The following is a 27,489-nucleotide window of genomic DNA, read 5'->3' as shown; positions in this document are numbered from 1 at the left end:
TCCAAAGACTCACCCCCCATTGTGTTGCATTTGTAAAGGAAGTTAGAAAAATATCTTGTCATTTCAACCTCTATGGAGGTAGGCAGGCTCTGTCTCATAAGCGTGAGGAAGAGCTCAAATATCAGAAGCCCTCAAATGCCGGGGCAATTATAATGCCGTGTTCTCAATAATGCACGTAAATAAAACCAAAAAAGGCTTTTCCAAACTGTCCTTAAAAATCCTTTAAATCAGGAGTTCCCGTGGTGGCGCAGCGGAAACGAATCCAGCTAGGAACCATGAGGTTGCGGGTTCGATCCCTGGCCTTGCTCATTGGGTTAAGGATCTGGCGTTGCCGTGAACTGTGGTATAAATCGCATAGGTGGCTTGTGGCTGTGGCTGTGGTGTAGGCTGGCAGCTGTAGCTCCCATTCTACCCCTAGCCTGGGAATTCCATATGCTGCGAGTGTGGCCCTAAAAAAAAAAAAAAAAAAAATCCCTTACATCATTCAGTTGTATGCCCATGTGCAAATATGCCAGTTTTCGATAAGTCCAAGAGAAGCATTTTTTTTTTTTTTTAACCAGGGTTGGAATAAATTGTTGCGACATTGGCTGACCAGCAGAAGCTGTAGCTGAGTGGCGCTGAAGCCGCAGAAGTTTTTAAATATATATGTATTTATTTTAAAACCCTAGACGTGCACGACGGTAGTGAAATTCTTACACTAAAACAAACCGAGGAGAGGCAAACAGTACCAGACACTCTACGTAAATGATGCTTTTTCTTTTCCTCCCGGTCCCATTCCCGTCCTCCTTCTCCTCCTCCTCCTCTTCAGCAAAGAATCCTACGAGTTGCTTAGACTTGTTTTGCGGTCTTGACTGTTTTGCGGCGTCTCCCTGACAGCCGAAGCAGCGATTTTTCTCAGCATCTTCTTACCTCACTCTCTTACATCAAGCTCAGAAAGAAAAGAGTTGACCTTTTCCTATGACAGATGGGCAAGCTGAGATGCAAAGAGACGCAGGACTCATTAGAGGTAAGAGAACAGGGCTGTGGCCATGAGGCCTAGAGCCCAGACTGCTCCCAGATCTTCTTGTCTGTCTTTTCTGACTTCCAAGAGCCTAGACTTTGAGGTGGGAGGCTTGGAGGCTCTTGGCATTAAGAGTTCCACAAAGCCATTGTTCTGAATTTATTTCCTGCTTCCCAATCCTGTGATAAGAATATCCTAGAAACTGGATTTTTCTATAAAAAAACACTTCTCCATGTGGACTGTATACATTCTGCCTCAAATTCTCTTTGGCAGTTTCACAGTTTAAAAATACTTGTACATTTCTTGAATGTTGTTTCTCCTCCTCATTGTAAGGCTGCCCTTTTCACTCGGGTTTGCTCCAGGAATGCCTTCCCTCCCTGCTGGAGCCACGGCCCCTCCTAACTCCTGATCTTCCCCGTGCCTGCTTTCCTCCGGCAGCATCTCTTCAGAGCCCATGCTTGAGTTTATTTCCTTCAAACGAACCCCAAAGGGTGAAGACAGAACTTAAACTTCTGTCTTCACACCCTTCACAAACTCTCAATGCAAGTATGAAAACCGACGTCCAAAGCAGCCGGAAAATAATCCTTAGGCCCACTTCCCTGGCAAATAGATATACCAGCTGGACCCCAACTCCATGAGGGCCTTATGTGGGTTGGATGTGGGGAAAAAAAAAGCAAAAGACGTGTTGGAATGATCTGGAAGTTGACCTAAATAATGATTAGAAATTTCTGACCCTACACGGATATTTTTTTCTTCCAGGACTCTAGAGCAAAGGGTTGAGATCACTGGAATCCTTAATTTACAATATATTTTCATCATTCATCCATGCAAAAAACCTATATACATTTATATTTTTTGTCTTTGTAGGGCCACACCTGCAGCATATGGAGGTTCCCTGGCTAGGGGTCAAATCAGAGCTATAGCTGCCGCCCTACACCACAGCCACAGCAACGCCAGAACCGAGCCACACCTGCGACCAACACCACAGCTCACGGCAATGCCAGATCTTTAACCCACTGAGCGAGGCCAGGGATCGAACCTGAGTCCTCTTGGATCCTAGTCGGGTTTGTTACCACGGAGCCATGACGGGAATCCCAAAACCTATTTGTCTATGTACTTATTTGCTTTTAACCCCGTTCCCTTATCCCTGTAGACAACCACTGCCGTGCGTTTAATGCTCTCTCTTCTTTAGTCTACATTCTTGACAAATGCTTAGTGTTATCCGTGTGAGTGAATTTTAATTCACATAAATGTTAACATCCATATTGCTCTGTGTGCATATAATCCATTGCTTTGAATTCCTTCACATTTCTACATTTTGCTGATCTTCCCAGGACTGGACATACAGGGTCCCAACATGCACCCCCGCAATTAACATTGCGACCACCTCCATGTGTCAGCCATAGTTATGCTCTTTGGAAGTGGGGTCCAGTGGTGGGATTCCTGGATTGTAGGGTATGGTGGTTGCTGCAGCAGGCCACCCAGATAGCCTACTCAGGACCAAGGGAGCCCCAGCTGCTGGGAGTGTTGGCTTCCCTTTCCACTGAGTCCCTCCCCAGGGGATGAAGAGAGCTGCCTCATTCAAGGTCTAGGGCCATCCCAGCTCCAGAGCTCCCTGTAGAACCATGTGATAGTTGAACTGGAATGCAATTTCACGCCCCTGGATGTTGATACTGAGCATGCTGTCCAGGAAACTCCCTGCATGCACTGCTCACTCTCAGCATCTGTTTGTCAGGAAACAGACCTGTGCCTTGAATAGCCTGTGCATTTAGCACAAAGAAGGAGTCCTGGATGCATCAGAACTGCGTTTGTGTCTGGTGTGCCCTCATCCCAGCAAACACTGGGAGATTTCCTAGCAGTCCAATTTTTGTAAATTCGTTAGGTATAAAATTGTATCTTTTTGTTTGAATTTGCATGTCTCCCATGACTAATGATTTTCAGCCCCCCTTTCTGTACTTATCCTTTTTTTTTTTTGGAGCTTCCTTTTCTGTAAATCGCCTGCACATAGAATTTGACCATTTTCTATTTGGGTTTCTATCTAGATATTCATCCTTTCTCAGTTTAAACTATCCCCAAATTTTCTCCTAATCTGTCCTTGGTTTTTTAACTTATCTGAGGCATTCTGCAGAGAACCAAAAACCTTCATTTTGAAATGAGCCCATTTGTCCGATATCATTGCCTGTCTTTTGAGTTTTTAAAATTCTAAGAAACTACTCTCTCTCCCTACATCACAGCAATATTATATTTTCTTCTAATACTTATTTTTTTTTATTATTCATATTTACACCTTACCTTTTGATATAAGAGCTCTTCTGTGCTGTTTCTCTGTGGAGTGATCTGATTTTCTCAAAACCACCTACTAATACATTTAGCCTCTCTCCTTAGATCTGCGATGCTCTCTGTCCAGAGGTCTGTTTATTCTTTAGTGTGCCAATTCCACACTAATCTATACTGCCATGACTTTGCAATATGGCTTTATATTTAGTATAATATGTCTCTAATCTCCTCTTTTATTAGAGAATTAGCTATTTTATATCTTTATTTCACTGAATTTTAATTTTAAAGTAAATTTAAATTTTAAAGCAAATTTTTCAACGTTCTCAAAAATCCAACTGCATTTACTACATCCAAAATTAATATCATAAACGTTTTAACATTTGGGTTGAAAGAAATTTACAGATTACATACAGGAGAATTGGCATGCTTATCCTGTGACCATGTTTGTAATATTATAATGATATGCTCAGAATTTTGGAAGTATTATGTCCATAAATGCTATGTGTTGTTACCATTGTGAGTGATATTTTATTTTTTTAAATTACACTTCCTGATTGGTTACAGTTAGTAAAATGAATGCTATTGATTTTTGCAGTTTGGTGTTCTATCCAGCTATCTTGCTACACTTTCTTATTAATGAAGAGAGCTCCTCTGTTGATTTTGAATTTTTCTTTTTATGTGTTTGTTTGGTAGAGGAACATATCAACTGCAAATGATCAGGATTTAAACTAATCCCACATGTAGTCTTACTACACGTGGTGACTCTTCTGATTACCAGCATCATGGAAAACTAAAACTTTTTTAATGATTTTTATTTTTTCCATTATAGTTGGTTTACTGTGTTCTGTCAATTCTCTACTGTACAGAAAGTGACCCAGTCACACATAAACATATACATTCTTTTTCTCACATTATCTTGCTCCATCATAAGTGACTAGATACAGTTCCCAGTGCTCTACAGCAGGATCTCATTGCTTATCCACTCCAAAGGCAATAGTTTGCCTCTATTAACCCCAGATTCCCTATCCATCCCACTCCCTCCCCTTCCCCCTTGGCAACCACAAATCTGTTCTCCAAGTCCGTGAGTTTCTTTTCGGTGAAAGGCTAATTTGTGCTGTGTATTAGATTCCAGATATAAGTGATATCATATGGTATTTGTCTTTCTCTTGCTGACTTACTTCATTTCGTATGAGGCTCTGGTTCCATCCATGTTGCTGCAAATGGCCTTATTTTGTTCTTTTCTATGGCTGAGTACTCTTCCATTGTGTATATATACCACATCTTCTTAATCCATTCACCTGTCAGTGGACATTTAGGTTGTTTCCATGTCTTGGCTATTGTGAATAGTGCCGCAGTGAACATACGGGTGCATATATCTTAGAAAACTAAAAGTTCATTCCAATTTATTTTCCTCAAAACTAAGGAAAAGAAATCACCTTCCATTGTTACTTTGCAAAAGAGTTTGAGCTATAACTAGATGTTAATATTTTCTTTAACCAAAAAGTGCAGGATGTAAGCATGCTAAATACAAATGCATTAAGGCAGCTTCTTCAGTCCATTCCCTGCCTCCCTTTGCAAAGCTTTCTCTCCCAGTAACTACGTCCTGGCACTCCATGGCATTAACTCCCAGTTACAAGCCTATGCCTTGGGACCCTTCCCATGTTTTCATTGCTCTCTTGGACTTCTACTGTCATCATCATCAGAACAAGCTTGGACCAGGGGGGATGAGCCAAGTCACCCCCGTTCAGCCCAGGTCAGTTGAGTCCAACTGACTTGCAGTTGCAGGAGCAGAACCAATCCAGCCAAGGTCAGGAGAACTGCCCAGTCAAGGTCAACCAACCCCCAGGTCATTCCACAAATATATGAGCTCAATAAATGCTTATTACTGTAGACACTGAAATTATGTTGTTGTTAGTTCCCCAGCAATTGCCAACGGCAAAGTGTCACATATCTGTGCTCTCTTTAGTCATCATTCCAGGTAGACATTCCAGCCAAAAAGAGGAAGCCCTCTCCCCATCACCCTGCTCACCAAGGCCCCTGCCCCTCCCCATAGGCAAGCCAGTGACTGCACCATTGTCTCACCGACAAAAGTAAGAAATATTGCTGGTGGCTCCTTGGGGCCTTCTTGGGTCATTTCCCCAGGATGTAGACAGGGCTGAATTCCCCCTGGGGACCCAGGGAACCCTGATAACTGCACCCCAAATTCTGCCCAAACAACAATAACAACAAAAAACCCACAATTAAACGAAATATATCTCTTGCCTCCAAAGTTCTTTGGAATCATAAAGGTTGTATATACAACCCTTACTTGACATACCTTAGGAAAAAAAAATAAAAAAGAACAATTTTCAGGAAGGCTCCACATTTTGTAGGTTTTTGTTACCAAAGGGGGGTTCGTCAACCATTCATTCTGCTTCAACTTTGGCAAGTGGCATTGCTGCCTGGGGATGGGGGGGCAGTGTCAGAACCTGCGGCTGCCAGGGTGGTGAGCCCAGCCAGCATCCTTGGTCGGGATGAGGGCTTTTATTTTTTTTTAAACGCATTCTTATTGTTGTCCACTTTACGGTTTTGCTGCTGCTGCTGCTGCTGCGCGGTAGACCCTCGTATCAATTTTACTTGAAAATGCTGCAAAAACAAAAAGGTAATGCTTCTTCCCACACTGTTTCAAAAGGTTTTTAAGTGGAAAAAGGTATTTAGTATTTTTAATAAGCATCTTCAATACTATTGAGTTGGTTTCTTTGTTCATATCACAAGATTAATTATGCTGTCAGACACTTTCAAGGCCTGCTTAACAAAGATTCAGTGATATAATGGTTTGCTTTGCACTGCCTTTTTTCTGCATAGCAATCACAATCAGCATTAGACAATTTAAAACCCTTTCACCAGCCGGAAGTTCTGAAGAGCCTTTTAATCAACAAAAGTAATTTTGCAAACAACTAGATACAGCATTTTTCATATTAACTAACTTGCATTTAAACTCTGTGGGCTTGATTCTTCCTGAGTCTCTGATTCCAGGAAACTGGGTTATTCCGATGGCCTAGAATTTAAAAGTGGGGATCACAACACACTGGGCCCTGGGAACCCCCACATTTTCACATCCCATTACTCTACTCTGCTTATTAAAAAGATAGCATTGATTGGTACGCAAATGTAATTCATTCGTTTTAATTATCTCTTAATATACATATCTTGTCTAATCAGTCAAACTCTTTTTTTTTTTTTTTTTTGGTTGCCCAGAGAGCTTCATTTTGCTTTTTCAAACAACCACCATCTGTATCCGTGTGTTGTAGTTTTATATAATTATTTCTATTTTTCAATTTGCTTGTTTTTTGGTTATTTTATTTGTGTCTGCCTGGAATTAGAAAATGCTATCAGCATCACTTGAGAGATTTTAAAATTCAGATTTTTTTTTTTTTTTTTTTGAGATGAGCAATTCTTGAGTTGAAGCCTGAGTTCCCTGCTCACATAGCTGCAGTTCCAGCCAAAAACCAAAGGTTAAGAGATTTGGTACCTGAAAGAGGGTTTCTTTGGGAGCCTTAGCAGGGAGACACACTGCTTTTTTTTTTTTTTTTTTTTTTCCTATCAGGCGCTTTTTTTAAAATGAAACTAACCTGTTAATGACACCTTTAAAACACTCATTTAAAAAAAAAAAAAAAAAAAAAGAGGAAAGGAGGGCCCAGCCACAGCGGTAATTTGTACGGTGGCTGTGTGTAGTAATTATCAATGGCACTAGTGATTCCGGCACTCTAAACCCCCCTGTGTTTGACACTATTTCAACCCTGGCAAGAAGTGACCCAGGGATCTGGAGCCACAGGACTTGCGGAGCAAGTCCTGTCACGAGAAATAACAGGGTCAGGAGACACAACTAATGAAGTCACAGCAACTGGTGCACAGAGCCAATCAGAAGAGGCGCCAATCTGTAAATGAGGATATAATTAGCAGAAAAAATAACATGCTTTGGTTGAATTCGAGGGGAGCCTGTAATGACTGGATATTGAGAAAGATTCCAAAAGATTAGAGCAAACATTATGCAACAAAGAATACCTAATTAGGGGAAAAAAGTGAATATGCCTTAATTAGAGGGAAATACATGATTGAAAGACGCAGAGTTGTCTTTTAATATGAATGTAGTAATGGAGGTTAGTGCACAGCTTCTGGTTTGGCTGAGCAAAGTGCTCTGTGAATTAGTGAGAGCGGCGCACACATCGCTTTGCAGATGGCAATTTCGACAGAGGCCCTGAGCCGGTTTTGCCCCATCGAGTGGAGGGGAACGGGGTACCCACAGCTCGGGCAGTAGCTGGCCAAGGACCCCAGAAGCCTCCTAAGATATGAGCCCCCCCAACACACGCAAACTGTCATGGAGCTTAAAAGGCAGAAAACAGATCATTAAGGGCAAACAATTTGTGTCCATGTTTCAGCATCCAGGACCCTTTGATGGTTTCCTTTCAGCTATTTAACTGGCAAGGTACAGATGTTATTTAGGGGTTTAAAACAGAGCAATCCTCCTCCCAGACCAGTGGGTCCAGGCAGGTCCCTCTTGTCACCCCAGCAGGGCCCCAGGAGTTTTTATGATCCATGACAATGAGAAAAGAATGCTACCAGCGACCCTTCCTTCATTGTGGCAGGCATTTCAGGATACAAACAGCAACTCATTTTTTCCCCCCTCAGACAACCTACGTGTGGTTTTAGTTCCTCTCTTTTTCTCCTTTTCCAAACTGTTCTGAATATTGATTTTCATTTATTGTACACAATTCTTAATTGTCATCATTAGCTATCTATGCCACGTCCTCCTGCTTAAATATACTCTGTCAATTTTGCGGCATATTTATAGATTAATTTAAATGTGTTCTTAAATTTATGACTGCATACCTTTGGTATGTTTGTAACATTAAAATACTTATGGTACAGAATTTTTTAATTAAAACTATTCATCAAAGAAAGTCCAGGTAGCGAGCATCTCCTTGCGTGCGGTGGGGGTTCTGGCAGCCAGAGCCAGCAAAATAATAGGTCAATTAAAAAAAAAATCTAAAGATAGCATTTGCAAAGACCCAATTGTTTAATGAGCATTTGCCAACCGATCCTTTCCAATGAAATTATGAACTTGTTCTTTAGTTATGGGCATGAGGGCTGCAGGTGGCAGAAGCCGAGAGAAAGAGGGGCAAAAAGCTGTGTGCTCTTGCCTGGACACAGGGCTTGCTTCTTGAGGTCCAGCCGGCAGGACAACAGACACCGCTTTCCAGAAATTAACAGCTGAAACTGCAGTCAGGTCCACACTGCTTTGTCTCCAGGTGCCTCCGGTGTGCGTGGCCATGCCAGCTTTGTTTGGACCTCTTAAAACCCACAGCCTCATCCTGGCAGGCTTTTCCTTGACCACCTGCTCTAAAAGGTGAGGATGGGACTCTCCTGTTACTGAAAGAGCTTTTCTTATGGCACTCGTGGGCTAGGGAAAAAAAAAAAAATCGCTTCTGTCCTTTGCCCGTGTAAGTTCCTAATTCACTTTGCTGAACTGTCAGCTGTCTGGAAAACAGGAGAACCTTCTGAAACAAACAGTGCATCTGTAGGGCCCTTAGCTGATGCTTCTCCACAGATGCTGTGTGGCTGCTTCTGCAGAGGGCAGAGCCCTGAACAGGATGGGACCAGCCTGAAAGGCCCCTCTGAGGGAGCAACGTGTGGTTAATGGAGCCCCAAAGCCAAACAGCACCCCAAAAGGCAGTCGTGGGGTTCTGTGTCAAAGTCCTGGAAATGACCAGATGCTCCGGGGCTCTCTGACCAGGAACAGATAAAAAAGAAATATTCAATGTCCTCCTGCTTGGCCAAAGCACGCCCTTGATGCTGGGTTTTTGAAATTCCTTAGCCTTCCAGCCTTCTTCTTCTTCTTTGGGTGTGCCTTTATTTTTAGTATTTTCCTCCTATTTTCTATTTTTTTTTTAATAGCAGATAAGGGATCCCTGATCTCAGTTTCACATTTCCTACATTTTAAAAACAACATTTCCTAAAAGCAAAAGGGATGTTTTTCATCAGTAGTCATATTTTCATAATATTTGAGCACCACTTTTTTTCTGTGTATCACTCCTTACAATTCTTAAGCCCGCCCTCCCACTCAGATGATCCAGCACCAGCCCATATGAGAATGTCGCTTACGAAGAGGATATGATTTTTTAAATTAGAAAATTACTGGTGATACTCTGAGCAGACATGAAATGAAGAATACTGACTTACACCCGATTGTTATTTTGGCTTTTAATATCCCACTGACTTTGGAGGTGGAAATATGAGTTGGGGGGGGGGGTTGTGTGCTAAATTTCAGTCCCTAAATAAGCAGCCTCAACAAGGGTGTGCTCTTCAGTGTTCTAACATTAATTAGATGGTGTCCAATTTAATTTTGACTCAGATGTTGAAAAAATGAGACGCTTCTATATATTGGCCCGTTGGCTGGCTGGACACAGGGCAGCTGGGAGATTGCCTGCTCGGCCTCCTTACCAGGTTTGGGCCCTTCCAGGGATATCGAGGGAGCAGAATCAGCTTATACATAAACGAGTGGAGTGGCCAATAGGAAAGCTGTTGGCCATTCACTCCCTGATTTATTTCCAGCGTGAGCTTTTATCAAAATGTCCCCACTGACAAGAGTGCGGGTGGGGGCAAAGGCAGATAATAACAGGCATAGCTAATGGAGCAGGGTGGTGCTGGAACTGGACCAAATCCTCCTTTTCCCCGACTTTGAATGCTAAATGAATCACTCAGATTTATAAGGAGGAGGAAGCCCCACCAGGTCCGCATCAGGGCAAAATAGGGTTACAATTCAATAAAACGCGCGGCGATGCTTTATTGACTAATGAACCCACCGTACTGCCAACTGCTGTATTTTACCATCGTCGACCATAACTGCCTGGCAATTACGCTGTGAGTGTTTGCTAAAGACGTGCCTGTCTTTTCCCCAGATCTGGAAGCAGGTTCAGCGAGAGAAGCTCCGGAGGAAGCAGGTCGCACACCTTTCCCAAGTCTTCCGGGGATAGAAGCCAGGCACCGATAATAACCGTGCAAACAAGTTGATGCTGCTATTTTTAAATAAGCTGTTATTATTGACTAACAGAGGTTGCCGTGGGTGGGATGACAAAGCCTGGAAGCCAGAGAGTTGCTGCGAAGACTTCCACGAGAGAGCTCGTTAATGAGAAGCAGCTAAGTGCAGAGCTAAATGCTGGCTGCCATTCTTTCTGCTCCATCTTCTCTGGGGCAGCGCTGAGCTGCTGGCCGGGTGCATCATCCCAGATTCCCTGACATTCCCCCGACCTTTTGTCTGTGGCCGTGTAACATCGTCAGGTAAGGTGAGGAGCCGAAGGCAAGAGGTGTTAAATGGCAGAGGTGTTTGCCAATAGCCAGGGATATTTTTATATCAAAATCTGGAGCGGTCACTACTGTAGGTGGCTCTGCTCCCACGTACACAGTCCGCACGCCCTGATACAGGAGCTAGAGCAATTCCAGTGATCCTTGGCACACACATGTGCACACACACATAATGCACATAGATGCGTGCAGACACTCAGCAATGAGCTAGGTCTCCTCCAGAATGTTCTGTGCCTTAGTGCATTTGATTGTTTGTTTGTTTGTTTTGTCTTTTTGTCTTTTCTAGGGCTGCACCCTTGGCATATGGAGGTTCCCAGGCTAGGGGTTGAATCGGAGCTGTAGCTGCTGGCCTACACCACAGCCACGGCAACCCCAGATCCTTAACCCACTGGGCGAGGCCAGGGATTGAACCCGAAACCTCATGGTTCCTAGTCGGATTCGTTAACCACTGAGCCACGATGGACACTCCCGTTAGTGCATTTGAAATGAACTTCAACTGAGGTGATTTCGGTGCCTGGCACTGGGGCCATTTTGTGGGCACCTGGAGGCCTAAGCAGGACCAAATCAGCATATAGGACCTTTGCTCTGAAGGCTGGACCAGAGCCGACCAAGAACGGAGGCTTCATGGGAGGAGTTGCTCCCGGTTCAGAAGGTCTATACATGCTGCTCAGGATCCTGCTGGCTGGTGGAAGAGGGGATGTGCAGAGGAAGAAATATTGAGGCTCATGGATTATTTAGAGTCAAAGCTAGTTGCAAAATGATTCCTCGAGTATGTTTTCCTCTTAATTTCTTAACCCAACAAAACATACTGAATATATTTACAAGTGAATAAATGTGTACAAATGATCTAGAAAGATCCACGTCAACCTAAGAATATGCTTGTTAATATTATACAGTGCTAACATCATGCCAGGCACAGTTCTAAGTATTTTGCATATATTAACATACCTACTTAACATATTAACATACTCCCAACAATCCTAGAGGGGACTTACCCTTCTGATCTTTAGGGGACAAAGGAGGGAAATTAAAGCACAGAGAGGGGAAGCCACTGGCCCAAGCTCACACAGCAGAAACCGCAGAGTGAGGACTCAGCCCCAGATCACTGGGCTCCAGAATCCCTGCATATACCCCGCCACCATCTGCCTCCCGTCCTGATGCGGTGGCGCCTGGATGAGATGAGGTCAAGGCAGGTGTTCAAGGGGAGCTTCGGACTGATCTCCCCCATTTTGGCTTTTAACTCCTGGATCATAGCATCTATTACGTGTGAACTGTGTAATGAGTTATGTTCACACAAACTACCTAACCCGCTCTGAGCGCTGTTGTGTGATGTCCGAGCCCATATCTGAGTTGATGGCTTGGTCAGTTTACCAAAGAAGTGCAATCCCAGTGGTGGGGAACGAATAAGAATTACTGAGCGAGACCTGATACATCAGGCTATTTCCTCTCCACAGACGGGTCACATGGCACACAAGGCACCATACAGGGAGGGGGACCTTCCAGAGCCTGTAATAAGGTGGACCTGTTGACACAACGCAACACGCTCAGGGGTCCTTACCGCCACCTGGACACCATGAATAGCCTTATGCTTTAGAGCAGGACACATGCATCCTGCTAAATTCATAGTTGTTATTTTTATTTTTTAATAAAAGTATAGCTGATTGACCATGGTCTATCAATTTCTGCTGCACAGCAAAGTGACCTCGTCCTATGCATTTGTACCCATTTTTTTCTCATAGAATCTTCTGTCGTGTTCCACCACAAGAAATTGAACATAGTTTCCTGTGCTGTGCAGGAGGACCCCATTGCTTATCCGCTCTACATGTAATAGTTTGCATCTAAATATCATTGATTTTTTTTTTCTATTTATTGATGCACCCATGGCATATGGAAGTTCCCAGGCCAGGAGTTGAATCCGAGCTGCAGCTGCAACCCGTGCCATGGTTGCCGCAATGCTGGATCCTTTAACCCTCTGAGCCAGGTTGGGGATTGAACCCACACCTCCACAGCGACCTGAGTCACCACAGTCAGACGCTTCACCCACTGCACCAGAGTGGGAATCTCTGGTTGGTTTTTATTATTTTCCACTTCAATGTAATGTTTTCTGACTGTGTTTATTTTTTACCGGTAATTTGCAAATCTGCTTGATTTTCAGTTGTACCAAAGCTCTGGTACAGAATGAGGAGATCGGTACAGAATGATGAGGCTGCTGGAAACAGCACAGGATGCTTCTCCAGCCTCCAGTTGCCTTTCTCCTTGTCCTCGGCCACATCCCCTGGAGACACTTGTGCCCCATCCTCTCCTTGCCTGCCCTCTTCCCTCTGCGGGTGGCCTACGAGTCTTCCCTGGTGACCAGTTGCTCCTCCAGGACAGTCTCAGGATTCCACTCCCCAACCAGGGGCTGACTCTTAGTGGCCTTTAGCTTCGTGTTTTAAAACACATTCTATGAAGAGGATTGAAAACTCACTTATGCTGGAGAGTTAATGGCTTTTGTTGGGTGGTTTGCATTTTAAAAAGGGCATGACGGAGTCAACAGGCAAAGGTCTAAGATGGGATTTCCGGTGCCATCACACTTGAGGAATGTGGGGTCCACTTACCTAGTTACCATCTTGACTTTCGGGGTGGCCATGAGTCCGGAGGTCTCAACCTGGCGCAGTGAGCTGGCAAGATATTTCTGAGCTCTTCAGCTTATACATAAAAGGCATCGTTGGGAGTTGCCATCATGGCTCAATGGAAACGAATCTGACTAGTATCCATGAGGATGCAGGTTCGATCCCTGGCCTCGCTCAGTGGGTTAAGGATCTGGCGTTGCTGTCAGCTGTGGTGTAGGTCGCAGAAAAAAGACAAAAAAGGCCCTAAAAAGACAAAAGAAAATAAAAAAAAATGAAAATAAAAGGCATCGTTGGGGAGGGGCAGGAAGACAGAAAGAGGTCTGGGGGCATTTGTATGGAAGGATCTTTCCTGACTCTTGGACTTAGGGCATGTTTTCTGCATAACGGGAAGTTTCGGGGCTTTAGCCCTGGTCTGTGGCCACATCCATTCCCTCTCTGAAGTCTGCTTTCCCTGCAATAAGTGAGACATTTGCAGACTGTGATCTCCAAAGGCCTTCTCGTGGGACATCCACATGGCCTGGGTGGAGGGCACTCACTTCCGAGGATGTTGCTCTGGAAGGTTCTGTCGGTTTCAGTAGCTTGAATCCTTCCCTCCCATCAGGGCATCTGTCAAGAACGTTTCATTAATGCATCCTCTGCCTTTACCAGAAGTAAGGCTGATGTAACCTTATCCCGCTGCCAGGTCCACGGGGAAGCAGCTGGCTGTGCAGAGGGTACCATTTGCCTCTGCCCACTCCAAATGCAAAGCCCAGCCCCAGGGGTGTAATGGGGGATTTGTGACACTCAGTGGAGAACTTTAAGCCCCTAAATCAAAGGCAGTACGTAGTCATTCATCTGTGACAGACATAATAGGAATAATCGTCTCTTAATAAGTAATCCAAGCTGGGCGTTTCCACTGCAGCTCAGCAGTAATGAACCTGAGTGGTATCCATGAGGACGCAGGTTCCGTCCCTGGCCTCACTCAGTGGGTTAAGGATCTGCCGTTGCTGTGGCTGTGGTGTGGGCCAGCAGCTATAGCTCCCATTAGACCCCTAGCCTAAGAACTCCCACATGGCACAGGTGCAGCCCTAAAAAAAAAAAAAAAAAAAAAAAAAAGACAAAGAAATTAACAAAAAAAGTAATCCAGGAGTTCCCATCATGGTGCAGCGTAAACAAATCTGACTAGGAACCATGAGGTTGCAGGTTCAATCCCTGTTCTCGCTCAGTGGGTTAAGGATCTGGCGTTGCCGTGAGCTGTGGCATGGATCGCAGACGCAGCTCAGCTCTGGTGTTGCCGGAGCTGTGGTGTAGGCCGGCGGCTACAGCTCCGATTAGACCCCTAGCCTGAGAACCTCCAAATGCTAAAAGGACACAGGTACAGCCCTAAAAGGATGAAAGATAAAAAAATAAAGTAAAATTAAATTAAATTAAAATAAAAAAATGAAAAAAGAATCCAAGGCTAATTAAATGTTACTAATATACATTACAAAGATTCTTCTTTTTTTTTTTTTCTCCTCACATTCGTTCGGAGTACTCTTCATGAGGATGGACAGGAGAAGATCCTGCCTGTGGATACGGAGGGAAACACTGGAGGGAGAAGTCTATGCAGTGGAGCTGAGGAAGATCAGTCACCCACTTCTTGGCATCCCTTCAGCATCTATTCAGGCAGGTGGGTTCCCAGAGCTGGGGCAGGGGGCTTGAAGAATGGCCCGGATATTCTGCAGACCTACAGCTGGTGTGGCCTCCTAACAAACAAAGCACATCAGGGCCTCCTGCTTTCCTCGGGGATTGATACATCTTGGCGCACTGGAGGGCGAGGGGCTGTAGAGATGAGCAGGCAGACCTATCTTGACAGAGCAGAAGGAGAAAGAAGGTGCTGTAAAAAAAAAAAAAAAAAAGGCACTGAATTTGAGGTCAGAAGACCTGTCCTATGACCTTGATCAACCAAGGGATCGACAGTCGATTGCTCCAGGCTGGCATTTTTTCATCAGAAAATGAGGACACTGGTTTGGAAATTGACCAGGTGGTGTTTGTGAAAGACTGGGACGGGAGCACGTGCGCGTGGTGGTCACAGCTCTAGGGACCTTCCTGTCTCAGAGCGACCTCTCCCAGGCTTGTGATGAGGGTGGTACAGGGCCTTGCATCTTTCCTGTCCCTCAGGGTCCCTGTCACCCCATGCCTTCTCCCAGGCACAGCGGTGCCTCTCTCCCCTGCAGTGCTAACAGGCTGCTTCCTTCTGGAGGGAAAGCAGCCACCTTGGAGGCCTAACCCCTCTGCTCCCTCCTCTATCCCAGGGGTCTGTGTCACTCGGTATCATTTTGCACCCCCCTTTTCAAAGGTTTGTTTCTTTCCAGAAGCCCCCACCGAGTGCGGGGAGGCCTGCGTGGCTTCCACCTCTCTTATATACAGTAGCTTTGTTTTATGACTTTGTTTTAAAAACTATTGGCTTAGGGTGCAATAACACAGATGTCTTTGCCTCACAAGAGAACCGTGAATTTCCACTTCTCTCTCCTTCGTGACAGCTCCATTACCTTCCATGGATAGTCTCTTTTTTGGCCCTGGAAAAAGCAGGAAAAAAAATGGTATGTCTCCCGCGATCGTCCCTTCCGCCAGGGCAACCGGATCAATAACGCCGGCGCCCGCTCTCCGTCGATGCCACCTGCGGCCGCGGAGCCGGCCCTGTCACAGCATCCCTGTGGCAGAGGAAGACCACAGCTGCATCCCCAGAGGGCTGCGAAAGCCATCGCCTAAGAACTCTCTGTTGTCTCCCTTGCGTCCTGCAGGCGGTTCCGTAAGTGGTGGCAAGCCAGTGGCGGGGCTGCCTCCCTAAATCTCACCTGCCTGACCTCAGCTTGACAACGTCTTAACAGGCGCAGAGAACCATCAAGGCTCCGTGCGGAGCCGGGCGCTCCATCAGCCTCTCGGCAGATGTCGGGGCCCGGGGCTGGATGCGGAGTGGGGAGCGGGAGACAGGTTTGCGCGCACATCAAGGCCCCGCGCGGTGGAGTCAGCCTGTCTCGTGCTCACAGGCAGAACTCTTCCTCCTCGGTCGCATGTCACACTGTCATGCTGCCTCTTCCCTGTGTGTAAAGTGGTAAGGTGTGAGTTTAATTAGCATAGAACAAAATTTCTTAGTCTCTAATAATAACACCTTGAATTTTTATGTTACCTGCTCTCCAAGGAGCTCAGAGCATTACACACACACACACACACACACACACACACACACACACTCTCACACTTCTTCATTTTTGTCTCATTGGACTCCAAAGGCAGAGGTCATTGGCCCATTCTGCAGACAGGGAAACCGAGGCGGAGGGTGCTTTGTGGCTCACTAAAGTACAGAGGGAGCTCCGCTGTGGCCTTCTGGCTTCATGGGTAGCCTTCAGTTCTGTGCAGAATGTGTGAGTTTAAATTCCTGGAAAGAAGGGTGATGGGATTGGTGCAGGGGCTTCAACAGGAGCGCCTTCAGACAAATGGTAGGGGACATGCATGAATGGGTGTACACAGCAGGGAGTGACAGGGCCTGGGTGAACCCGAGTGGGCCCCCGCTGGAAGGAGATGCCTTCTCTGGCTCTTGAGATGTGTTAGCATGCAAGACAGCAAGCCCAGCGTTGTCAGGTCTTCCAATGTATACATATGCAAATGTTGACCTGGAAAAAAAAAAAGGAAAGAAAAAACCCATTCTTCGATACCTAATATGTATCTCGTGGGGCACAACCCCATAGGCTCCCCTCGGTGACATTTCGGCTAAGGCAGTGTTTGCGTGAGACCGGGGTGCTGGCTTGCACTGGGTGCATTAGGTTTGGTCAAGAAAAGCACTGGCCTAGGGCAACCGCTGGAGGCTTTCCTGAATCTTGATCCCTGAATCATGGGCACCGCAGTGCCTTGGAGAGAAAGAGATGAAACCCAAAGAGGCAGAGGAAAAAGAATGTGGTCCCTTGGCTGACAGGAGAACCCCAGAACATTCTAGCTGGAGATTCCAGGGTCAGGAGGGTCGTGGTGCCTTTGCCAAGGACAGAATTGCTGAGAGAACCCCTCATGGGACATTCCACCTGGGAGAGGGGACAGTGAATGTTTCCACAGCAGGTGCTCCAGGTGGAAGGAGGACAGGCAGGGAGGGACGCCCTGTGGCTGTGTGTTTGGGGGCTTCTGTGCTTCCCGGGAGAGTAGAAATTGTGACACTAATTTCGTTTCCACTTTGAGGTCATCCACTTTTTTTAAATTTTTTTTTTGGGGGGTCTTTTTAGGGCCGTATCCGAGGCATATGGAGGTTCCCTGGCTAGGGGTCACATCAGAGCTGTAGCCACCAGCCTACACCTCCGTCACAGCAATGCCAGATCCGAGCCATGTCTGTGACCTACACCACAGCTCACGGCAACGCCGGATCCTTAACCCACTGAACGAGGCCAGGGATCCAACCTAGTCAGACTCGTGTCCACTGAGCCACAGCAGGAACTCCAGAGGTCATCCACTTTTTATTTGGCCAAGTGAGAACAAGAAAGGAAATAAATAGCAACCATCTCTGTTCTGTTGAAGAAAGACAATTCTTGATAGGCCTTTATTTTTAAATTTTTTTTATTTTTTTGTCTTTTTGCTATTTATTGGGCCGCTCCCACGGCATATGGAGGTTCCCAGGCTAGGGGTCAAATCGGAGCTGTAGCTGCCAGCCTACGCCAGAGCCACAGCAACACTGGATCCAAGCCGAGTCTGCAACCTACACCACAGCTGATGGCAACGCTGGATCGTTAACCCACTGAGCAAGGGCAGGGACCGAACCCACAACCTCATGGTTCCTAGTCGGATTCGTTAACCACTGCGCCATGACAGGAACTCCATATAGGCCTTTATTTTATTTCATTATTTTATTTTATTTTTATTTTTACGGCCACACCCACAGCATGTGGAGGTTCCCAGGCTAGGGATCGAATCAGGGCTGCAGCTGCCAACCCACACCACAGCCACAGCCGAGCTGCACTTCACCCTATGCCAGAGCTCAAGGCAATGCTGGATCCTTAAGCCACCGAGCAAGGCCAGGGATCTAACCCACACCCTCACAGAGACTACGTCAGTTCTTAACCCACTGAACCACAATGGGAACTCCTATTTATTTAAATTTTATTTTATTTTATTTTATTTATTTTTTTTTTTGGCCAACCCCTCAGCATGCTGAGGTTCCCAGGCCAGGAATCAACCCACATCACAGTAGCAACCAGAGTCACAGCAGTGACAAAGCCAGATCCCCAACCCATTGTGCCACAGATGTCTGATAGTCCTTTAAAGTGAATAAATTTGACTTAACAGAAAAGTTACTTCTTAGCAGGTGTTTATTCATTATTTATGTATTTCCCTATGAATGGACGTTAGGCCATGGATCGCTGGTGGAGAACCACTGCTCTGACACTTCAGGAGTAGCTGAGAGGAGAAGACAGGGGCTGGCATTAGAAGCAGTTGCAAGAGGGGAGATGGCAAATTTGTGAGCCTGGAGGAATGCCCAGCGCTGCTAAGACAGAGGGGCACAGAAGGCGGGGGCTGTATTCTGGAACCCCAAGGATGTTCTCTGTCCAAGGCTTAAGGAAGAAAGAAAGCAGGAGACAAAGTGGGGGGCCGTGGGGGGTGGACACGGGCGCTCAGGGAAGGATGACTGGGGCATCTAAAAACAATCCACGGGTTATGCGCACAAAAAAAAAAAAAGGCACAACATTGTAAATCAGCTATAGTATAATAAAAAATGTGCAAATTAAAAAAAAAAATCCATGGACTCAGTCGGCATCATGGACTGTCTAGAGCCCCATTTTTTTTTTTTTTTTTCATTTTAGGCCCAGAGACACAGCCTCCTGCATCCCTATGGAGAAGAAAGACTGGAGCTGGAAACTCAGGGATGCTTGCCTTCCTCTGGACACAGGCAGGCGAGCTAAGCTGTGTGGCTGCAGGGGCTGCCCTGGCCCCCAGCTGCTGGAGGAGTCCAGCAGCATCTGTAAACCCAGACGGAGGCTCTCAGTGTCCCTGGCTCTCTCTGCATCGGGCCCTCGTGCTGATGGTGATGTAGCTTCGCCAGACACTCGGGCAAGAATCTTTCCCTGGGATGAGGATTAACCGTGGCTATTAGTGCTTGTGCAGGGGGAGCCTCCCCTCCCCTCAGCAGAAGTGCGTGCTTCCTGGGGATTAGGAGTTAATGTTTCTGGAACAACAGTGTCGGCTTCTCCAGGTTTGGGGGTCTGTTCCAGGGCTCCCATGAGCCCCCTGGCTGCGGTTCCACTTGGATCAGGGTTTGCCATTAAATGCAATGAGGAGCCTGGGCCATTTATCACAGTGAATCCAGTGCCTAAATCTGGGAGGAAATGGTCACTGCTCCAAATCGGATCTGAGTCTCTCTGCCAGGAACCGAGTCGGGCTCGCTCGGCTGGATTCTTGGGCTGAGTTGTTATCCGTTTGTAAAAATAAATGCTATTCATTTAACTTCTCACTTGGATCTTATCCATGAGGCAATGAATTTCACTGGTTTGCGTACTCATGCACTCACTCACTCAGTGTTTCCTGAGCTCTTACTGTGTACCCGATGCTGGGCTAGGGACTGTAATCAGGTAACACGCCAGTCTCATGTTCCAGGGGAGGAAACAGAGGTTTCTCTTGGTCTGCTGGGTGATCGCCCATCGCTCACTGGCCATGTCTCTCATCTCCTGGACGAAAGGCAGAGACATTGACTCTGCTTTCTCCTGCTTCCCTGTGCCCTGAGGATAGCACTGAGAATTCCTTACAAACTCCATAAAGTCTCGTTTTGCATTGTTTGTGAAAAGGCAACAAGCCCTGGAGATTTGGTCGACAGGCTCAGTGTCGGGAGGGCGGGAGCATCATTCTCTACCAGGCGTAGCTTGGAAGATGGTCTGAACCCACGCGTGGGAGACAGAGTCCCTGGGCTTTCCTCCTGGACCCACGGTGACTTACATGGGACCCTGAGCCCCCTCACCACCCCTCTCCAGGACTCAGTTCCCTTCTGAACGATGAGGAAAGAGAAGGGGCTTCCAGATCAGAAGTTAGTGTTTGTCAGATGCGGGCCATTTGGGTGCAATAGTCTTATATTTGACACCTGACACTCCTTCCCCCTAAGCCAGGTAAGATGAGTGGGTGGGGTGAACAGGAGAAGGGACATTGGTTTGCCCTTGGTAGCCCTGGTCACATCTCCCTGCCAAGCCCAACACCTCTCCTGCCACCCAGGGCTTGCCCCTCTGATCACCTTTCTTTTCAAGCCCAAGATGGGATGGGCTGCCCAGATTCCCCTTCAGGAGTAGAGGCCCCAGCAGACAGCCCTTAGCTCTTGGCCCCTTTCAGGGTTGTCTCAGCTGAAGACCACAGCCCTGCCCAACCTTGACTGAGCAGGGTGAGCAGGCTAAAGAGCTCAGAGCCCTCTGCCATATTGGCTGAGGCCTTCCACTGACACAGCCTTGCAGCACAGCTTCCTCCTCTGCCCAGTTCTGCTGCCTTCCCATCCCTGCCTTGCCTTCCATGGGGACCCCAAGAGGGCTCATTCATGGACTCCTTCTCTAGGGCCTGCTTCCCAGGAAACCCAACCTGTGCCCCCTGCGAACAGCCTGGGAGGAGGCGAGAGGGTGGGGAAAGGAAGGGAAGAGCTATGAGGCAGACCCCGCAGCCTCGTCCTTCTCCCTGCCCCTCCTTCCAGCCTTCTGAGACGGTCCTCGGGGCAGCCCTTCAGGCTTTGCAGCCACGTCTTTGGTCTGCTTTGCAGTCACGTCTACGCTCTTGGGTCCAAACACATCCCACGCGCGGGGTCAAACAGCAGTCGATTAAGTAGCCTTTCCCTGGATCAGAGGTGGGCATTTTAAGCAAAGGTTTGCATTTCTCTTACCTCGGTCACATCTGCACCTTCAGCTCCTTTATGTCTAATGTGGACCTGGGGTCCGACGAAAGTGGATAGGAGGCCAGGGCAGAGCAAAGACTCCCCCCTCCCCCCGTGTCCAGGTCTGGAAGGGGGCAACCTGAGAGGGGGAAGGTCTTGCTCTTCCATCCTGTCGGGGGTCCTGCCTTTGCCTTCCTGCTCTTTCACCCTCTGGGCGCTGAGCCTGGTAGAGAGCATTCTTTGGTCTCTTTTGCATCCCTGGTTCTAAAGAAGCTGAAAGGCTTGTTCACCTGTCATGAGTGTTTCCCAAGCATCCTCAGAGCCAGGCACCCTGTGCACGTGGGGGTTCTAAGAGAAAGAGAGCAGTATCCTTCTGGCGAAGTAGGTCCAGTCCCACCCAGAGGCACATGAACAGGCTGTGCAAGGAGGGCCCAGGATCTGTCTGTAGATGGAGGGAGGGGTGCCCCAGACAAAGGCTGGGGAACAGGGAAGGCGTCCTGGAAGAGGTGACGTTTCAGCCAGAATTGGAAGGGAGGCTGCCTTTCTGGGAGTTTACCACTTTCCTGAGTTGCCAAAAGCCTCCTTAGCTCCTCCAAGGAAGGGCTGGAAACCAAGGCAGCAGCATTCCTGTGTTTGTGTCTCTCCATGCATGGGACACCTGGCCAGCTTCCTGTGGTCCACCATCCAGAAACACAGGAGGGTGTGAGTCTGGGAGGCAGAGAGGAGAGCGGATGCAGGGCGGCTGCTGAGAGCAGAGAGAACCGCCGAGGCTCTGAAGACCTGGTCCTGGGACTCTAACTCCAGACAAGTTTCCCCAGCAGATGCAGGGGGCAGCCTTCCCAGAGGCCCACAGCATAGAGAGGGGTGGGCAGGCCTTTGGCTGGGCTCAGAGACCTCGGCTTGGCCATAGTTCAAGCTCAGAGACTACAGGCAAACCTCCCTCCCTCCCTGGACCTCAGCATCTCAACTAGGAAACATTAAGCCTCCCTCTAGAAAAGCTTCCTTAAAAGTTCATGTTTTTCTTTCTTTTTGTCTTTTTGCCTTTTCTAGGGCCGCTCCTGTGGCATATGGAGGTTCCCAGGCTAGGGGTCAAATCAGAGCTGTAGCCTCCGGCCTACACCAGAGCCATAGCAACTCAGGATCCAAGCCGCATCTGCAACCTACACCACAGCTCACAGCAAAGCCGGGTCCTTAACCCACTGAGCAAGGCCAGGGATCGAACCCTCAACTTCATGGTTCCTAGTCCATTCGTTAACCACTGCGCCACGATGGGAACTCCATAAGTTCACGTTTTTCTTTTCCCTTAGCTCTTGTGTTTGTTTGTGTTTTTTTTGTTTTTTGTTTTTTTGGTTTTTTTTTTTGCTTTTTAGGGCCGCACCCACGACATATGGAGGTTCCCAGGCTAGGGGTCTAATTGGAGCTACAGCTGCCAGCCACAGCCACAGCCATAGTCATGCCAGATCCGAGCCGTGTCTGCGACCTACACCACAGCTCACAGTAACACCGGACCTCTAACCCACTGAGTGAGGCCAGGGATCAAACCCGCAACCTCATGGTTCCTCGTCAGATTTGTTTCCACAGCACCACGACGGGAACTCCAATAGTTTGTTTTTCACTCTAATGGGATGATACACGCTGAATACGCCTTTTCAAAGAATGCAGCCCTACCCCCCAGACTTGGTTCGAGTTGCATTAGGGTAAAAATGGACCAAGCTGTGGGACTCTATCAAAGTGGAAATGGAGGGAGCAGACAAGAAACTCGCCCTCTCCCAACCTCTAGCTGGTTTTGCTGCCCAAGTCCCTTGCTGAGCAGCTTGGGGAGGGTCCTGTTGGTCTGTGCTGACCCCTCCTCCTCCACCCCATAGCCCAGCCTGCCCCCTGGGGAGGGTGGGGCCCCATGGGTGGTGAGTGAATCTGCAAAGTGGGTGGTCTGGGCCGGGTGGGGTCAGCTAAGGAGCATTTCTGTCCTGTTTGGCTTTGTGGGCCTCTGTTTATTTTGTGCCTTCACAGCCTAGACTGACTTTTGATGTTACCCAACAACTGACCTGCTTCATCCTTCCTCCCTGCCTCAGCTCCCTTTGCTCCGGTCTGGAAATTATTTCTCAGTTTTTCCTTCCGTGGATGCTAAGGGTTCAACAACAGCTGAACTGAAAAGATTCCTGAGTGAGAGAGTTTCTCCAGGACCACAACGTGGCTCCAGCCATGTGTGAGGGGTGTAGCCCTGAGCAGGGCCCTGCGGGGTCTACGCGGGGGTGAACATCTGCTCAGAGATGGGAATCACCAGCTGGTTAGCTTCATGCAGAGAGAAATAACCCTAGTTGCTTACAAGTTGTGATTTGGGCGTCGAGAGAGGCTTCCATGGACCCAGCTGTCTTAGGAATTTGATAAAAACCGAAAGATGTTCCGGTAATAAATTGAACTCCACATGATGGAGCCCCAGATATAGACTGACTTTCAGGAAATGGAAAAGTGCCCCCCTGATCTCTCTCCGTAGACTTTGAATGCAAAGGCATGTGACCAACATGTGCAGAGACCCTGCCTGTTCAAGGCACGGTGCTTGGGGTCGGCTCCATCAATGACCACGTGGTTTCTGCCCTGACACGGGGGAGTCCTACCTGGAGGCAAGACCTGCTATGGCAACAGACACCCCAACAAGGCCATGCGACATGAGCTGCCATGTCAGGCTGCTGGGCTAGCATGGGAAAGGAATGCAGGCCCCAGTCTCTGGGGTGTGAGGTTGGGGAACAGAATGAAATTTGGTACTTTTAGGAAACTGAGTAAGTTCAGTGTTTCCAGGGTGTTCTATGTGGTCTGAACGGCAAAGGATGCTTCTAAGGAAGCAGGTGAGGTCCCTCATGAAGGCCTTTGAAAACTTATTAAAAAAAAGAAAAAGATGGAGGGACTCTATAGCAGAGGCTAAAATATGCAAGCTGCAAGGTCACATTGGCATTGAAAAAGATGACTCTGGCTGCCATGTAGACAATACGTTGGCTGTATTGAAGGCTGGCAGTATGGAAGGTGTTGAACTGACCAAGTGAGAGGAAGTGATCTTAAGGACCTGGGCCATGGCTGTGGCAATGGCAAGAATGCACAGTCATGAGAACGGACATAATTCAGTGATTGAATAGGCAGTGGCCATCCTGGGGCCGGGGGGGGAAGGAATCTAGGATGGCTTCTGGGGCCTTGGATCTCTAGATGAAAAAATCCAAGGCCCGTGAAGATGCAGAAAGAGGTGAGAGATCCAAGCTTAGATGCCCAGAAAATTTTATCTTTATAGTCACATTTATATTTGAAGTCATAGTTGAAGCCAACAGCAAGGTCAAGGTTGCCCAGCGAGTCTCTAAAGTGAAAAGAGAGAAAAAGGACATCCTGAGGAAAGTACACATTCGATGGAAAGGTCATGAGAAGTAAATTCTACAAAGGAGCCCAGAAAGGGAGCAAAAATCCAGGATGTAGTTAGGATCTTGGAAGTCAAACTTTTAAGAAGTGGTTATGCCCTCATGCTTGCAGAAAAATCAAGTTCTCTGAAAACTGAAAAGCATCCTTGTCTGCAAGCACTCTGGCAATTCTGCTGAGATGAGTTTCCATGAGATGGAAGGAGTAGCCACCAAACTGTGATGTTAATTGTGTCCCTGTCCTTTGAAGTAAAAGGCTTTTTGGCTTTAGTCTCCTAGGCATCCCCTGATTCTCAAAATACTGGCTCAAGAGTTAGTGATTAGGAAATGTGAAGATGTAGAAACAGAATAGCTGTTGAGCTGAGAAACTGGTAACAATTTAGACTATAAATCCGACACATAGCAGAATCACCAAACTCCTAGTTCCCTGAAAGATAAAGGCCTGACCCACATTCCTAGGTTGTTTGTTCTGGAAGAGCTCCCATCGGATGGACCCTGCTGACCACAAGCCCTGGACTCTAGCTGGGTTGAAACCAAAAGGATTATGATGCTTGAAACTTCACTTAGTTGCTAACCAATGGAAGAACTGCGCACAAGCTGATCATCCATGCTACAGCCTGCTCCAACACACTGCCTTTAAAATCCCATCCCTGAAATCCATCAGAGAGGCCAGGTCTTTGAGCATAAGCTGCATGCTTGGTACTCTGCAATGAATGCTACACTTTCCTTCAGCACAGCCTCGTGTCAGTAGATTGGCTTTACTGCACATGGGTGTGCAGATACAAGATCGATTCAGTAACAATTGCAGGGGGAGTGGGGACATTGAGTGTAGATTAAGTTTTCAGAAACTTGACCAGTTGTGAGGGCAAGAAGTTGCTTAGGGCTGTAGGAAATTTTTTTCTATTATGTTGGAAGAGGTTTTTTTGTTTTGTTTTGTTTTTGTCTTTTTAGGGCCATACCTGTGGCATAAAGAAGTTCCCAGGCTAGGGTTCAAATCTGAGCTGTAGCTGCCGACCTACGCCACAGCCACAGTCACAGAAACATGGGATCTGAGCCTTGTCTATGACCTGCACCCCAGCTCATGGCAACTCACTCCTTAACTCACTCAACGAGGCCAGGGATTGAACCCACATCCTTATGGATACTAGTCGGATTCTTAACCTGCTGAGCCACAAGGGGAGCCCCAAGTTGGAAGAGATCTAAATGTCTTCCATTGTTAAAAGGAAGGAGTAGCAAGAGAAGACAGTGGGAGATGTTGAAAACATAGGAGAGAAAGGAGTGAATCCTCCAAGCCATGCACTTGGGGAGCAGGTGTGAAAATAAGGGGGAGCAGAGACAGAGTGGAATGGTCAACCTCCCGCTCAAGGAAGGAAGGCTTTTCCACTTCGATGGGAGAGGAAGATGCTGTGTAGAAAACCATAGAGAAATTTTGGAATAATCACATGGGATGATTTCTTATTCTGGAGCAAAACCGAGTGGGCAAACTCGGAAGCGTGGTACAGAGTGGGGCAGGCATCACCGAGCCCAGAGACCTTGTGTTTGTAGGGCCTCCACTTCACAGATGAGTGTGGTTTTCTCCAGCATCGCTTGTTAACTCAGGGCAGGTATAGAGAAGAGAGGAAAATGGATTGACTCAGGCCTGGGGTCTTGCCAGGGTTGGAGCATGGACAGTGAAAAGAGGAGTGACATGGAGAAGACGCACATCAGAATGGACGGAACAAAAGAACTGAGAGAGCAGGTGCAGCATCAAAGGCAGACGACATGGCTAGCAAGGAAGAGAGTATTGACATGCAGGGCCCAGACATCCCAGGGAAACCGAAGGAAACGTGTAAAACGAAGACAGCTTCCAGAGAGAGCTAGGACAGGCCTGAGAATGCGATGCTTCTAGCATTTAAGCCTGTTGCCTTTGGAATGGATGGGCAATGAGATCCTGCTGAATAGCGCTGGGAACTATGTCGAATACCTCCCTTCTGATGAATTTATACATGTGTGGATAACCGGGTCAACAGGCTGTACAGGAGAAAATTGACAGAACACTGTAAACCAGCTATAATGAAAAAAAAAAAAAAAGATTTGAGAGTAGTTTCTAGGAGTGGGTAACGGCCACATATGTGTGACCTGTCATTTAGATGGCTCACATGGGGGGAAGCAAGTCTCTGAAAACTAATAGGTGGATCAGTCATCTGTGAGGCATCCAGGATGGGTGATGGATCATACAGGTTAAGGCTGAGGTCACCTTCAATGATGACCATGGGTTGGGGGTCGGGGGAGATGCTGACCCAGTGCCCACGGTGTCTGATAAGTGAGAAAAGTGCCTGGGAGATTGGTAAATGCCAGGGTTGCAAGAGGGGAAAGGTAGCACAGGCAGATGGTACTTATTTTCAGGGATAAAAGTAGACGTGGTTCCCAACTGATCCTGATGCCCACTGGGTGTGGAAGAAGGAAGAGTTGCCCCCATGGAGGATGGCAGAGAAGACTTGTCCCCAGGGCACATCACCGAGACCCCGGCATCAATTACAGCAGGACAAGGGCATTGAAGACAGAAGGGAGATTTAAGGAGGCTTGTTTAGGAGCAGGAATTCCATAGAGTGATCTATGGGATTGATTGCTCTATGGAAGGGAGAGGAGCACAGGATGTGGGCATGGAAGATACGGGAGGCTAGACCACTGGAGGTCGGGCATGGCAGGGATGGAGGTGTTGTGACATCCTCATGTGCCCAAGGTCTACCCATGTTATGGGGAAGCGTGTGTCCTCCTCTTGAAGGCTTGAAAGCCAGTCTGTGGGCATCACTACATTGGACTCTTGCTAAGGGTTGGAAACTCCAACAGGCTCCACCATTTCCAGGCTCACCCATCCTGGGGAGCCCATTGCCCGTGGGTTCTACTCTTGTGGGGACTTCCTTAGACCAGCCAGGAGTTCCACATCCATGGCACACCTAGTGTGTCACGGAATCACCAACCTCCCCCCCCCAACCATTACTTTTCTGAAGCTCCTGCTTCCCTACCATCAAGCCAAGTCTCTACCAGGAA

At 47.4% G+C, this 27,489-nt stretch overlaps 2 long non-coding RNA genes across 2 annotated transcripts; both read left to right on the top strand.

Annotated features, from left to right (window-relative positions):
* Positions 1-822: 822 nt before the first annotated feature.
* LOC110260974 (uncharacterized) lies at positions 823-13,514 on the top strand. The gene is made up of 3 exons (XR_002344622.2): positions 823-1,006; positions 8,566-8,663; positions 10,216-13,514. It is a non-coding gene; the product is annotated as an uncharacterized LOC110260974 (long non-coding RNA).
* A 1,173-nt stretch (positions 13,515-14,687) lies between these two features.
* On the top strand, positions 14,688-19,675 carry LOC146402317 (uncharacterized). The gene is made up of 4 exons (XR_014805975.1): positions 14,688-14,878; positions 15,732-15,791; positions 15,993-16,303; positions 19,029-19,675. It is a non-coding gene; the product is annotated as an uncharacterized LOC146402317 (long non-coding RNA).
* The last annotated feature ends 7,814 nt before the right edge of the window (positions 19,676-27,489 follow it).

This window comes from Sus scrofa, chromosome 6, assembly GCF_054392235.1.
Source record: "Sus scrofa isolate SSC_HxYL_T2T_F1_AM1 chromosome 6, Sscrofa_HxYL_maternal_Yorkshire_Landrace_v2.0, whole genome shotgun sequence".
In the NCBI taxonomy this organism is placed as follows: Eukaryota; Metazoa; Chordata; class Mammalia; order Artiodactyla; family Suidae; genus Sus; species Sus scrofa.
The sequence above is the reverse complement of the archived record's forward strand: the minus strand, read 5'-3'. Positions and strand labels throughout refer to the sequence as shown.